General features: G+C 38.5%; 1 protein-coding gene across 3 annotated transcripts in view; it reads right to left on the minus strand.

Moving 5' to 3' along the window:
• The window catches only part of RAP1B (RAP1B, member of RAS oncogene family), a 43,840-nt gene extending 31,713 nt beyond the window's left edge, over positions 1–12,127 (minus strand). For 2 of the 3 annotated variants that reach the window (XM_053585529.1, XM_053585527.1), the window contains exon 1: positions 11,924–12,127. The gene's annotated coding sequence lies outside the window, so the exon portion shown is untranslated. The remainder of the gene's footprint in view (positions 1–11,923) is intronic. The other variant, XM_053585528.1, reaches the window with a different exon arrangement.
• Between the last annotated feature and the right edge of the window lie 3,700 nt (positions 12,128–15,827).

A 15,827-nucleotide genomic window follows, 5' to 3' on the forward strand; every position in this document is an offset into this window, starting at 1 on the left:
CAAAAAATAGCTGGGTGTTGTGGCAGGCATGTGTAGTCCCAGCTACTTGGGAGGATGAGGCAAGAGACTCGCTTAAGTCCAAGAGTTTGAGTTGCTGTGAGCTGTAACACCACGTACTCTACTGAGGACGACATAGTGAGACTCTGTCTCAAAAAAAAAAAAAAAAAGGTGTTTGATAATGTCAGCTCAACACAGACTGAGATAATTACATCAACTACAGAGACATCTTTAGATAAAATATCTACTTTGATAGCGTTTCAAGGAAATTTTATATTAAATATACTTTGTGAGGTGTTGGGGCAGACGTTTGAGAAATAAGAAGCAAAGCACTTCATTAGTAAATTAGAATTCAAGCTAAGGATAAGGACTACAAAAAAGCACAATTACTTTCATGAACATAAAAACACGAAAAATTATTCCCTAAGTGTCTAACTTTTACAATATACCATTGCCTACAAGGATGGGTGAACGTTTTTTAAAATATAATTTTACAGTTTGTTTCAACATAAAGCTGAATTCAGAAACAAACAGAACTAGTGTTTTCTATGACAAGAACAATTGGCTACAAAAATATTACTTCATTTTACTGTTAACCTCATAACTAGGTATCAAGTGACAAAGCTTAATATTATTGCTTCAAATGCATTTAAAACCCTGATAACAACTTGATTTTAGATTGTGGGTTCATAACTTGCATGCTTAGAATACACATTCTAAATGAAACTTAAGGACCAGGATCTTCCTAATGGAAAATTCGTAGTAAATCTGCCAAACGTTCAGAGAACAAAAATTAACCAAGCAACAAAACCCAGCAGAAACATAGATACTTCCTATAATTTTCTCCAATAATTTTAGTACCTAAACAATTTATGCTTGCTGCTTACTTTACACACTGCCTCATGAAACTAATTTTGTTATATAAGTTGCTTTTGACTAATTTAACAGTTTTTCCTTTTATATTTTATTCTCTTTAGTTTATTCTAACATCTATTTTATATCCAGCAAAATAAAGACCACTTCGAAAAATAAAAGGCATACCATTTTCATACATTCCACTGGAAGCCATAAATAATGCCTACATTTGGCTTTTATATCTGAATAATGCATAATTACTTACTTGTATAATTCCTAGGTCAGTAAACACATTAAAGAAAAAATAAAGTAGCTTTGAAAACATGGCTGTCTTGACAATTCTATGAGGTAAGTCAACATACAGAAAAGTTCACATACATACGTTTGCATTCTTGAACAGTATTATATACACCAAACAAATGGATAAAGGCAACAGGAACCAAAGTTTGGGTGCTGGGCTGCTAGAATAAGCAGAGCATAGGAGGAAAACATGGAAAGTGGGCAGCCACTTCCTGTAATTCTGAATTTCAAAGTAACCCCTTTAGATATTTACTTCTTTCCTCATAACTACTGAGTGGCTCCATCAATAATTTATTTATTTTTTACTCTGTTACCCTGGCTGGAGGACAGTAGTGCAACCATAGCTTGCTACATCAGCAAACTTCTGAGCTCAAGAGACTCTCCTGCCTCAGCCTCCCAAGTAGCGGCGACTACAGGGAGAGCCACCATGCCCAGCTAATTTTTAAATGTTTTTACAGAGACAGGGTCTAACCGTGTTGCTCAGGTTAGTATTGAACTCCCGGCTCCAGTCATCCTCCCACCTTGGCTTTCCAAAGTGCTAGTAGTATAGGCACGAGACACTGTGTCCAGTCCAATCAAACAGAGATTATCACAGTTCTTTTCATAATATTCCTATTCTAACTTTTTACTGGATTACTTTATAATTAAATGCATCATATAATTCTTAGAAACTTTATCAATTGGGGTAAAAACTGATGCAAGACTGATTCTCCTATACCCCTGAAGACTCATCACCCTCAGCATAGCATTCCATCCTGAGTCAGTGTCAAAAATAACTCCTTGGCAGAGACTGTTTCTAAGCTAATTGCTTCAAAGTAACATTTTTCAGTCTTCCACAAAGACACACAGTAATGACTAAAACCTTTCCAATCCATTTCAGACTCATTATTCTTACAGAAATTCTGAAATCCTAAAATCTCTGGAAACAAAGTTTATAACTAATTTGGTGGTAAAATCTGACCTGATAAAATATCTTTCAAATAGCAAAACTTCATCTGAATACTGACATGGGGCTATTTTTACCTTTTATTTATCCCATTTAGTATGGATATTGATACTTCACATTAATACCAAGTATTTGATTACTCTTTATACATAAGTAAGAGATTAAGGCCTTATAATTCACTTAATGAGTATCTACTAGAGAAAGCACTTCTTGAATTCACTTCAATTTCTGCATTGTTGTTTATCATGATACAGTGTCCATCAAAAACTGTACACATTCCAGAGCCTAAGGGTTTTCTTACTTCTTTCTCAAAGTCTGTATGCATTCATCCATATTACTTATTTGGGTATTTAGAACTGCTATTTACATTTTATACTGGTTAACTTTTTTTGCTTCTTCAAATCTTTTGAGCAAAATCACTCCATTTAATCCTAACACACAGTAACTAAGAACAATTAGATCTCAAAGACAGGCAGATGAACTAGTCCTCAAGAGACACGTGACCTAAATAAAAAATGAGGGAATTACAGTTGAACACAGATATAACACTTTAAAAAAATTAAGTGGTGGCTCATGATGGGAATCAATGAGAATAAACCACTGCATACTTTATATGTTTTTTCAATTAAAATAACTTGAGCACTTGCCAATTATTGGGGTAACCGTTTGAAATAGTGGTGGAAAAGCGACATGGTGTTGTCCTGTTAAGTAGGGGGAAGAGAGGTAAACAAATGGACAAGTAAAAAACCCCCCAAAAACAAAAACAAAAAACCCAAATGGACAAGTGCAATTACTGACTGTGGTAAGAAGAATGAAGATAATGAAATGGGATTTTTATACAAGGTGATCAGGAAAACTCCTTTTTAAATGTGACTTATAGGCTGAGAGCTAATGGAAAGATCATCACAAAGAGAAAGACGTAGTAAAGCACCAAAATTCAAAGGTGATAAAGGGCTTGTTGGGTCAAGATCAGGAAGAAATACAGTGTAGTTAGAGCTCAGTGAACAATGGAAATGAAATAAAGTAAAGTAAGCAAGAACTGGATTATGCAGGACCTTGTCAGGAAATGCTTTTTATTTTTAGCCACTGAAGGAAAAACTGGGACCAGAGGGTGTTATTATAGGATCTGGCATATGTTTTTTAAAAGATCACTTTGTCTTCTGGAGACTTTGTCCTTCATGGGGAAGGACAAGAAAGGAAACAAGTTAGGAAGCTCCTGGTAGGAGTCTAGACAAGAGGTAACTGGCTTTAAAAAGGGTTGTATCACTAAAACACAGGATTTAAAAGTGGAAAAAGACCTTGCTGCCATTTAGCCAAATTTTCTCTAAGTAATATCCTAACGGAAGAGTTAATTTGTTCAAAGTTTCATAGCTGGTGCCAGAGAGAGAACTCAGACCTGTCACCAGGTCAATGTTATCACCACTAAACCATGGTCTAGAGATCTAGTAACTACTCAAGTACATGTTTATCTTAATGTGCAAAGGAATCAGCTAAAATTTATAAGGACAATGAAATAAATGTCTAATTTGAGCAGTGAAGGTCCAGAGAAAAGTGTACGAAGGTCTGCTGGGGAGCAGAAATAACAAAAGTACTCTCAACTCATACTGCTCAGTGATAAAACTTTAAGACCATTTTTCTAACTGATAGATAATGCCAATTCATCCCCCACAAAGGTGGATAAGATGTATCAATCACCAAAGCATCACAAGTGCCTTTCAAAGTGGGGCTCATGGTTCTTGTTAACCAGAAATGTGAAGTAAACAGCTGCACAGCAGCAGCCCAAGCCGCTCTTTAGCACCACCTCTGCTCTGCTTCCTTCCCTTCTACCTCTTCACTGCCTATCATCACCACCATCACTTTCATCTAAACAATACAGAAATGTTTTGAACGCTTTTCTATCCTTAAAACTTGTAAATCCTGCCTTACTTCTCTCTGAAGGATGATGAGGGAAGCTGAGAGGACTTCTGGAAGAAGAAAAAGCACAAGTATAAAAAGGTTAAAACACAAGAAATTTCACACAATGTTTTCACCTATCAACCAAACTACATAAACAATAGTAATTTAGATGTTCTGGATATAAAATATGATCACAGTATGTTCTCCAATTAAGAACTGCTAGCACATCTGATTAATTATTTATTACAGGGAGCACTAAAACTTCCTATTAAACTCCTCGCCCCTCACTGTTGGATTTCCTCATGTAATCCAACTAGAAGGCAGGAGTTCTACAATGCTCAATCCCTGAAACTACCTGCAGTTATTAGCTTTTTCATATTATTCCTTCACACCCTTTTCCTCTCATGTCAATCCTTTTCTCAAACAGTGGTGTTCAGACTCAATACTCTCTTTATTCACAGAACACACAATTTTATTATATCTAGGGAAATAATTGGCACAAAATTTCCAAGAAACTGTGCACAGTATAAACTATAATGTAACCATCTTTCTTACTGCTTTCATAATCTGAAAGCAATTCCTTGATCAAAACACAGGTTAGCCTAAAAATTCTTTAAAATTTAGAACTGTCCCATGATATGAGGTTTACATAAATAGTTGTTTAACAAAGATGGCTACAAGTGTTTTTAACTAAACATAATAAAGAAACAGCTTTCTCTCAAAAAGTTAGAAAAAAAAAATCAATGTAAAGATGTTTTTACAAAGTATCTACTTAAGGCAGACAACATGCCAAATTCTCAGATTGAAGAGACTTTTTGGACCGGGAGAGACAGGGTCTTGCTCTGTCACCCTGGCTAGAGTGCAGTGTTGTCTCCATTGCTCACTGCAACCACAAACTTCCAGGCTCAAGCCATCCTCCTGTCTCAGCCTCCCAAGTATGTGCCATCATTCCTGGCTAGTTTTTTTCTGTTTTTTTTTTAGTAGAGATGGGGTCTTGCTCTTGCTCAGGCTGGCTTCAAACTCCTGGGCTCAAGAAATCCTTCCTTCTCAGCCTTCCAAAGCGCTCGATTACAAGTGTAAGCCACATTAAACTTGAAATGGGAAAAATCTATAGCTTCATTGTAGGAAACCTACTAAACATCACAAAATTGAGTAAGTCAACTATTAAAAGCCTACTAATATTTATTAAAACTTGGACATGTAGGAATTGTCTATAGATGAATGATAATAAATGTTTAATACTAAAACCAAAAATAGTCTTAAAAATAATAATCTATTACTATGAAGAAAAGCTTCATGGACTGCCCAAAGAAGACAAATTAACTTAACCTAAACAGATTATATATATAAACAGAAGATAATGAGATAATGTACATGAAAGCACTGCCTCATATTTACCTATGGTTTCCATTCTTCTCTCTTTCCAAAATATAAACAGAATAAGACATTAAACACTGAAAGCAAAGTATGGAAAAATGAGTAATACGAGAAAAAATAAATATCAGATAGATAGGAATATTTTAATACAGCCTTTTCAGATATCATGTGGATATCTTTCTTTGATACCACATCAAAACTTGGAAACTGGTTGCAATATGGAATGGGAAACCTTATCAATAAACTTTAGGTTCTCCATAACATTAAAATCCATTTGTCTAGCTAGCACTTTGGAAGAATTTCTTATCCCTACTCAATTTTAATAATATCATACATTGGTCATTTGGAGATTAACAGCTCAGTTAGGAATATCTTCAGATGATGCATATCATTATACATTTTTTAAAATATGTACACATGTCAAGCATTTAAAAATGCTTATTAATATCACCAATATTGATACAAAAATCTTTTAAATACTGTGTAACTATCAAGAACACAGCGGTTGATAGAGGCTTTCTAAAATTCTAATTTCTGCTTAAAAGCTGGAACTTTATCATTTGACCATAAATACTGTCACTATTTTTAAAGGCTGACTGAGAAAATGTTAGCCTAATACATAATAGTGAATAACCATAGTTTGTCAGGCTTTCTCTCAAGTAAAAGTGGTGTTTCATGAAAAAAGTGACTTGCTCAGTTTGCAGCTCCATCATACAAATGCTTCCCCCTAGAGACAACCTTTACACCTCATTTTGCACCTAAAGTGTCTTAAGCATACTTCTCATTTTACAACAGCCTATTTTAAAAGATGTGCACAGGTAAAGGTTTAGTTTAATTTTTTTTTTTTTTTACTTCTTAATCAAGGGCAGTTAAGTGAAACCTTTTTATAAAAATTAATACAATGGTGCTATTGCAGTATGGTGCTCTAACCTGGTTAATTCTAAAATGCCTTACCCACCATCACTTGTGCCAAATGTCAATTGTACCTAGTGAAAAAGGCTAAGAATTCTTAGTATTATTATAAAAATAGTAATTTTTGCACTTGCAGACTTCCTGAAAATGTCTAGGGGATTTCCGGGATCCCTTGGACCACATTTAAAAATCATCGAGCTAGACAATTTGTTAAACTGTTCAAAAATCACAAATATTCTTAGTCCCTATTGATATCTTAATGGGAATCTTAAGCAAGGCTTTGGGGGAATAAAAGCTTTACAGAACAAAAACCAATACTACATTAGTATATTCTTTCATGGCACATAAAGCATTTAGGAATAATACTCCATTTAATCCTTAACAACTCCAAAAAGTATATGCCACCATTCCCACTGAGGAAGCAAGAAGGCTGGAATCCTTCAGAAAGGGAAATAAACATTCTGCCTTAAAAAAAAAAATCATTGTAGGGATGGGATTAGAGGGGATACTAATTTTGTTCTTCACACTTTTCCATACTCTAATCATTTTAATAAGAAAATTTACAAAATAAACATTTGGAAATCCAGTTACTCTTATCAACACAAATTCAATACAATATCTCAAGTTCAGTAACTTCAAGAGCAGTAGGGAGACACTTTATACGCCTCATTCCTATTCCTGTACAGTACAGAATTCAAGATTCCAGAGGGATTCTTGAGTTTTGCTATTGCTACTGAGAAGCTTATTGTTAAGGTACAAATCTTAGAAACGGCAGCTACCAAGACTGTAGGATAAAGCAATACAAGAGTCCACATTCTCACTGCAAATGTAAAATACAAGGTAACAAACAGCTGGGTGCAAGATACATACCACTTGACACCTAAAAACTACTTATTAAATAAAAATAACACATTAATTTTATTGACACCTTCAATTTTATTAACTGAGAAATTAGAAAGTCTCCTAATTTAGTAGAAAGTAACTTTGAAAAATATATTCCAATGTGAAAAGGATAAATTTTAGAAGGCACAAGTTATGATTTTATTTTACTGAGCATTTCCCATTTCCTCTCCAGAAGTTTTCAGCCAAATACTGCTATTGAATGGACAAAGCATTGTTTTTTTTCCCTTCCCACTGGCAAAGAAGAGGAAAACAACAGGCAGAGGTAATCTATCAATGAGGCAATCAGTTTACTGTATGTGTATATGTTCAAAATAGTTACTTAGCATTTCACTAATTTTTATAAGTAAAAAAAGAAGAATGGACTTCTATGCATTTGAGTGTCCTCATGCCCCCGATTAACCTTTTGGGACATAGGACCTAATTGTAATACAGTTCAGCATTCATTTCCACCCCTCAGTATAAATCACATGTGATGCACAGGAATAAAGCTCTCCTTTTCAAATAATTAAAGGTATACATTTACCAAAATAAGCTTCAGAGCAACCACAGAAAAACTCTCGTCAGAAGCTCTGTTATATAGTAAGTAATGCTGAGTCTGTAAATCAGTAAAGTGATCAAAATTATTTAAATGTTTTTAAGGATGCCCCCTTTAACATCTTTATTCAGTCTATCTGTACCACAGCTAAAAAACATTCAATCCCCTGCCACTGGAAAAGATCACCTAGCAAGATATTTCATGACATCAGAATTCAGTTTAAATTTAAAAGGTCTCATTACTATATAACATATACGAAGTAGCATAACTCTAAGAGTAAGCTTTAAGATCCAGTTTACTATAAAACTCAAAACTCAGAGGATTAAATAATTACTCTTTATAGTTTCTTACCCTCTAAGATTCTTAATTTAAAAGTGAAATTATTTTTAATATTCAAGTACATCATATACAATCAAGTAATTTTAAGCTGTATAGTGATATTCCAGTCCAATACTGACCTTCTATATAATAAAAAAAAGATGGAAATTCTGCAATTCATGTTGCAAATATTTTTACTTTAGAGAAGTAATTTAAATATTATTTCAAAACCTGGTACGTTTCCCCTAAACTTAGAAGTTTGAAAGCTCCTTGGCAGGAGTCAAAAATTTTGATTACCTACTAACAGAAAAGAAAAAAATCTTTTTAAATTGCTACTGCAATAATCAGTTGCTCTGTAGGCTCAATTTGACCAACATTAAGAACAAACACAAAAGTTATTAGGAAGTATGTAAAGTACATCTTTTTGTTGGTGACGGATTTTGAAAAGTGATTTTTTTAAGGTAGCACCAAAATTCTCATGACTTTTCTTTTTTACAGTACAAATTCTTGATACTAGGAGACTGGCCTTAAATCCAGTGCTCAAGTAGGTCTGAACAAAGTACAACAGATTATAAACTAAGTCAGTTTTTCCTGCAAGTGGACAAATTCATTCTATTCTTTCTAGCTATTGCTTTTATTGCATTCATGAGATTTATAAAGATTCAGTAAATTAAAAGATTTATGTCCTCAAATGGTACCTTTCAATACCACTGCAAATCATCTACGAATAGTGAAAAACATCCGCTTTCAGCACAAGGGTAAGCTATGGAACAGCACATTCTTGTTCATACAAATAAAAATTTTGTCCCATGTTAAAATGAACTATTGCATCAGCCAAAATGTCTGTTTCTTAACTTATTCTGAAAGAAATTCAATTCGAAAGGCTAATAGTAAAAACTTCAGCCTGATCTCCAAGACCATGGGATCCTCAAAAGTGATGGGGGAGAAATCAAGGCATGTGTTTAGTTACAACCCTGTCTTAGAGAGCTCTATCTTTACCAAAGTTTTCTATAGAGTAAACATATGACATCACTGCTATAAAAGAAAGAACAGCTTTAGAATAGCTAGTTCATAAATATGCAACTATTCCCAGTACCACTCAAATCTTGACACTGCAAATCAACACAAACATACTCAGGAACACATTATTTCGTATTTTTAGGGAAGTGACACAAATCAGTAAAATCTTGATATGCAGTAATAAAACTGTCGATTGAAACTTTTTTGGGAAAAAATGATATTTTTGTAAATTCTGCCAAATTCTCTGTGTTAGATCCAAGTTCACGGATTAATTTCACTTCCTCAATAAATATTTATCAAGTACTTACAAAAAAGGCAAACAAACTTGAACATGAGTTTTTTATTCAGTTCTGAGACTTTGCATTTAAACATGCATAATTAGTTACTAAATTTTAATTATTATGGGAAGATACACTTGAAAAGATCCCCAAATAGATGGATCAAGTTTTTTGTTTTTTTTTTTAATGATTAAAACTTAACCACCCCTTACCAGATCCTGCTTACAGGGTGGCTCTTCCTGTGGCGACTCACTTTTCCACTGTAAAGGATTCTTTTGAGGATAAAAAGTAAAACAATTTGTAAAATAAAAGAGATTCCAAAGCCATGTGGAACTGTTCTCTTCAAACATCCTCTTTGAGTTTGAGCCCTACCTTTAACCCCTAAATTCAAAGGCTAAACATTACATGTGTTCAGGCAAGGTGCTAGAAACTAAGAATCAGCGGAGGATGAATTGGATTCAGTCATTGTCCTCATCGTACTTACATTTAATGAGTGTTGCATCAACGTGCAAGGTATATATGTACAGTGCTTTAATGCATACAAAAGAACAAATACATATTTTGTTGCTGGAGTTTACAATTTAGTGGAACAGATAATAAGTTTATATAATGGTAACAGAAGGTAGAAAATAAGAGACATGACTTTCAGTGGCTTGTGGGGGGTAGTAGGAGAAGGTAAGAGGACAGCAATCATTTTCATGTCCTATATACCACATTGCTGATTAAGCCAGTTTAGTATTGGGCTCTGCAGTCATACAGTGACACTTGGCACACAACAAACAAACAGTCTCTATGTGTTCCATCCATTTATTTGGGGTCTTCCTCAGATAAGGCAGCTTCACAAAACAAGTGAAAACACCTAATGTAGCGCAGAGATTAAAAGCATAGACAGGCTCAAATAAGATCATTCAGGGTTCTGAGTTCTTGAAGTTATTTAATCTGGGTATTAGTTTTCTCTCCTAAAACCTGGGGATGAAACTACTCAAGTGATTCATCTTACTATTTGATTAAGCTGTCTTTTAAAAGTATGATTTAGGAATAACAGTCTCTGCAAAATGTAATTTACTACAAAAATATTGTATTTCGTCCTCCAGGTTGTCCACCACAGACAGACTACTGTCCTAAAAGTCAGGAGACCATTAACTGGTTATCTTATCTATTCTAGGCCTCAGTTTCCTCCTCCATAAAACGACAGGGTGGGACTGGATGATCTAAATAGTCCCTTCCGGCTCTTAAAAAGTCCCATGACTTCAATATGACTCAATAAATACTATTTCAAGAGTCAGCTTTTAAAAGTGATATAAACTCTAAGTTAAACGAATATCTTCCTTTTCTACAAGTTACTTCTAGCTGAGATAAAGGCTTGTTAAAGAGTCCAAACGGCATTCTAATTACAAAACAGAGAGGTGACATTATTAATTTACGAGTCAGAAGCTTTAAGTTATAAGCACTCGGTATACATGAGATGCTACCAGCAAAAGAAAAATTCTATTAGATGCAATTAACTTTAAAAACGAAAAGCACAACCTTCTTTTGGCGTCAACAGCCCGTTAGTGCAATACAGAACAGTTTCAATTCATACCAATCCGAAGTTACAGGGTCAAATCTTTTTTTCTAAATTATTAAAGAGAGTGGGAGGGGGGACAGGCGAAGGGGAAGCCAACCATCTGCTCTCACTCTCAGAGATCATCTCTTCTCCGAAAGGCATCAGTTTTTCTCAAAAAAAGAAAAGAAACCCAAAACATAAACCCCGAGGACTCAGAGTAGTTTTAAATAATATTCATGGCGCTGAGACTTTTAGAATTAAGACACATAAGAGATGGCGAAAAAGAGAAGACGACAAACTTCCTGCATTTTCTCTGCCTGTGTAAAGAGAAAGAGGTTTCCTCTGGCTGCCGAGGGGAAAGGCCCCTTTAACAGTTATGCGCACGGTGGCTGCTGCCAGACTAGGTGGGGCTCCCTCCGCTGCCTTCCTTCAGCCACTTCCCGCAACAAATGAAGCCAGCCAGCCCAGCCCGGCTTCGGGCAAACTTTTTCCCTGACAGGCTCGAGCCTGCGGGGCGCCGGTAAGTGGTTTCCCCCAGAAGCCGCTCGCCCCGGCTCGGGGCTGCTGGAAGCTCGTCTCCGCAAAGGACAACTTTCTGGTTTCCGCTCTAACTTCCACCCAAACCCGGGAGGGAACCACAACGAACGGCACGGGGGCTCCGGGGCGGGGAACGAGCCCTCGCGGGAGCCGGCGGAAACGGGCAGGCAGCCGGCGAGGCGGGCGCGGGCGTGCGGGAAGGTCCTCGGGCTCTCACTCCCTCCGCCATGTTTCAGACATTTGACCCCTTCCGTAAAGCGCTGTTCCTCGCGGCGGCGGTTTGTCCTCGCCCGCCCGGGAAGCAGCGCGCTCGCTGGCCGCGCGCCGGGCCTCGCGCCACCTGCCGCACGCCAAGGGACAGCCGCCGCCCGGGCCCCGGCCGCTCCGCCCGGCCCGGCCCGCGCCGCGCCCCACCAGCTCCCCTCAGCCGGCGCCCGGCCCCCGCCCAGCGCGGCCGCCGCCGCCGCCGCTCCCCTCAGGGGCCACGCACGCACTCCGCGAACCTCTCACGCTGTCACCGGGTCCCCGCAGCCAGCGTCGCCCCGCGCTTCCTCCGGGTCGCTCTTACCGGCGCCACGGCTATCCTGCCGCTACCGCTGCCGCCGCTCCGGCTGCTTTACACGCCTGACTCTGGGCGAGGTTTGGTGGTGTCGCCTTGACGTCAGGCGTTCGGCCTCGCTCTCGCTTCCGCCTGAGGGCGGGGCGCGCGGGTGCGCGGTTCGGGAAGGGGAGGGTCCGTGGGGGCGGGGCTGCCGCGCGCCGGCTCCCGGCCGCGGGCCCCGCGCAGGCTTCTGGCGCCGCCGGAATGCCGGCCGGCCCGGCGTCAGAGGCCTGGCTTCGGTGGCGCCTGTCCCGGGCCTCAGCTGCGGGGTTGGCCTCGCCTGCGCAGTCTGGCGGGGGGCGGAACCACATGTCGGCTTTTCCCCACCTCGGCGCGGTACGGTGGGACGCAGGACTGAGAAACCCTTGGAAACCCAAAACGGGCCTGTTAATGCGAAGTATGACTTGTCATCCACGCGTGGGAACGCGGGCGCGGGCGTCGCCCTCCGCGCGGACGAAGCAAGCGAGGAATAACCGCGAGCTGCGGTTCCACGCCGAGAGGTCTCGCGACGGCGCCTGGGCCAGGGCAGCCTCCCGCTCCTGGAACGGCCTTGCTCTGGGATAGACGAGCATTTCTTCCTCTTAAGCTGGGCGAACCCTTTCCATATTGCCCTGCCTAACGGTCCCTACCCGTTTGTACCCTGAGCTCAAATCGACACTGTTTATGTGAGTAAAATAAATTGCATATGAAAACGCGGGGCTTGGGCGCCTCGGTGGCTCTGCAGGGTCACCCCTAGGTTGGTTTAGGATAGGACCTAGAGCACCAGAAAACATTCTACTGTTCCAAAGGGGTCTTCCTTCCAAAAGGGCAGGAACTTAGGGAACTTGAGTCACACAAGCAGCTAATTTAGAGCTTTTATTGAAGAGTTTTTTTTTTTTTTTGAAACAGTCTTACTTTGGTGCCCTTGGTACAGTGTTGAGGTCACAGCTCACAGCAACCTGAAACTTCAAGCGATTCTCTTGCCTCAGTCTCCGAAGTAGCTGGGACTACAGGCGCACGCCACAACGCCGGGTTAGAGAGGAGGTCTCACTCTTGTTCAGGCTGGTCTCTTAACCTGTGAGCTCAGGCAGTCCGCCTGCCTCCGCCTCGTAAGTGCTGGGATTGCGGGCATTAACTCCTGCGCCAGGCGAAGAGATCTTATAGGCAAACAGATTCAGAGAAAGCAAAGCTCCGGGAAAAGGGGTTGAGGGTCATTGAAGAGTTGCGTAGTTTGCAGTTTAACTAGGCCCCGGGTAAATTAATTCTTGAAATACATCTTCGCAAACTTGATAAATTTGGAAGATAACTAAGCTACCAAGTGAATAAATAAGCATTGGTAATAATTGTCTTAATGGGTTCATGTGTGTCTAGGTGTTTTGCAATTTAGGTTAATTGAATATTTTTCCTATTTAGATAATTTCTACTTCTTTAGACAACCTTTCTTTTTTCAAATTTATTTAAATATTTTAAGATTGACCGATGAAATTCTATGTGTGTATGATGTACAACATGATCTTTTGAAGTAATATGTATATATAGACAGTAAAATATATATACTTTATGTGTATATGTACATATATGTACATATATATATACACACACACACATCATGGAATGTATTAAATCCACATGGTTTAATCTAGCTAATTAACATGCATTACCAACACAAATCATGTTTGTGATGAGAACACTTAACATTCACTCTTTTAAAAAACTCTAAATGGAATTTTCAAAGGCAAATTTAAGAGCACTCTGTTGGAATTGTTATAAATTCTGATAAATAATGACAAATAAATTTGACTTCACTAACTTTCAATTACTGCATGAAAATGTGAGAAGTCTGAAAGCCTAAAAGTTGGAGCTCGTGGACATGATATTATGTGTTACCTAGGAATACTGTGTTTTTTTCCTTTCCTTCCTTTTTTTAAAAAAACTTTCTTTAGCCTTTGGGCAATTGATTTTTTTTTTTTTCAGGAAAAAAATCAGTTTTAGAAGATTGAAGCTAGTATCGGGTATTTATTTATTTATTTTTTTGAGACAGAATCTTACACTGTTGCCCTGGGTAGGGTATCACGGCGTCATAGCTCACAGCAACCTCAAACTCTTGAGTTCAAGGGATCCTCAGCCTCTCCAGTAGCTGGACTACTGGTACCAGGCATAACACCTGGCTAATTTTTTTTCTGTTTAGTAGAGATGGAGTCTTGCTCTTTCTCAGGCTGGTCTCAAATTCCTGAGCTCAAGGGATCCTCTCCACCTTGGCCTCCCAGAGTGTTGGGATTATAGGCGTGAGGCACTGCGCCTGGGCTGAAGCTAGAATCTTTAGAGTTTGAGAGAATGTTTAAAATAATTTATTTAAAATAAATGAATAAGCTATTTTGAATGGTTTATTTAAAATAAATAATTTTCTTCTATTACACCAGAAATCATTGCATTCATATAATATGGTTACCCGTGAGCAGGGAATACTATGATCCGCAGCATTTAGCACTGAATTCACTTTTGAGTTTGAGCCCTTTGTTTCTGTTTTTTTTTTTTTTTAAATGATGGGGATTCATTGAGGGTGTTTCTATTTTCTTGACATCTGCACTAGTATATTCTACTAGCAACTTAACTGGTCAGATGACAAAGATGAACTCAACATCTTTGTCACCAAAGCAGTTTCTTTTCCTTTTCCTTTGTTAATGGTATCATCATCTTTCAAATTACCTAGTCTTTAAGCTGACACTCCTCTCTGCCTTTTCTTGAATAACCCACCAACTGGCACATCTATCAGATAGTAATTTGACAAGGTCTTTCATTGTTTCCTCTTTTTCTTTTCTAAGATAGTACTTAGTGATCTTTACCTGCCAGCTTTAGCCTGGCACAACTTCTCACCTCCTGGACCTCTGCAGCCTGGTGGACCTTTTCAGTCTGTTCCTGCTGTGATCTACTCTACACATTGTTACTGGATGAATTACCTTGAAGCATATGGAGCAAGTAACTCCCTTCCTCAAAGAGCCTCAGCTACTCCCCTGTTCTATCAAAATAAAGTTAAGCTCCTTGTGTCTCACTTTTCCCTTTCCCTTAAAACTGCTTTACATTCAGAGTAGACTGTTTATCTTGCCAATATAAATTGCTTCTCTACCTATTGGTTGTGCACAGACGATTGATCCTCCACCTAAAATGCCTCTTCCCACCCCATCTTGTTCTGTAAATACCTTGCCCATTGCTCAAGGCTTATCTACTTTAAGAAAGAGCATCTTTCCTGATATGAGTAACCTAATGCGGCCTCTTTTCTTTTGAATCTCTGTAACACCTGATTGTTCCTTTCCTTGGTTACTTACATTATTCCTACTAGAATGGGGGTTTTCAGACTTTTTCTGTCAAGGGCAATATAGTAAATATTTTAGGTTTTATGGGCCAGACAGATGGTCTTTGTGGCAGCTGCTCAGCTCTGTAACCACTCAACTCTGCAATGGTAGCACAAAAACAGCCATAGGTACACGAAGAATGAACCTGACTGTATTCTAATAAAACTGTTTATGGACACTATATGAATTTGAATTTCATATAGTTTTTTGTATGTCACAAAATATTTTCTTTTAACCATTTAAAAATGTGAACATAAAAAAAAAAGTGAACATAATTCTTAGTTTATGGCTGCATAAAAAAAGGTGGCAGCCTGGACTTGGCCAGCAGGGCATAGTTTCCAGAGCCCTGTACTCAGGGCCAGCTTCTTGGGCATGTGACCATGTGGTAACCTAGGCCCTTGATTGATGTAATGCTCTAATATCACTATCTGATGTTTTAAATAATTTTTGAACAGGAAACTTGCATTTTTGTTTTGT

The sequence above is a fragment of the Nycticebus coucang genome, chromosome 3 (genome assembly GCF_027406575.1).
Source record: "Nycticebus coucang isolate mNycCou1 chromosome 3, mNycCou1.pri, whole genome shotgun sequence".
Classification (NCBI taxonomy): Eukaryota; Metazoa; Chordata; class Mammalia; order Primates; family Lorisidae; genus Nycticebus; species Nycticebus coucang.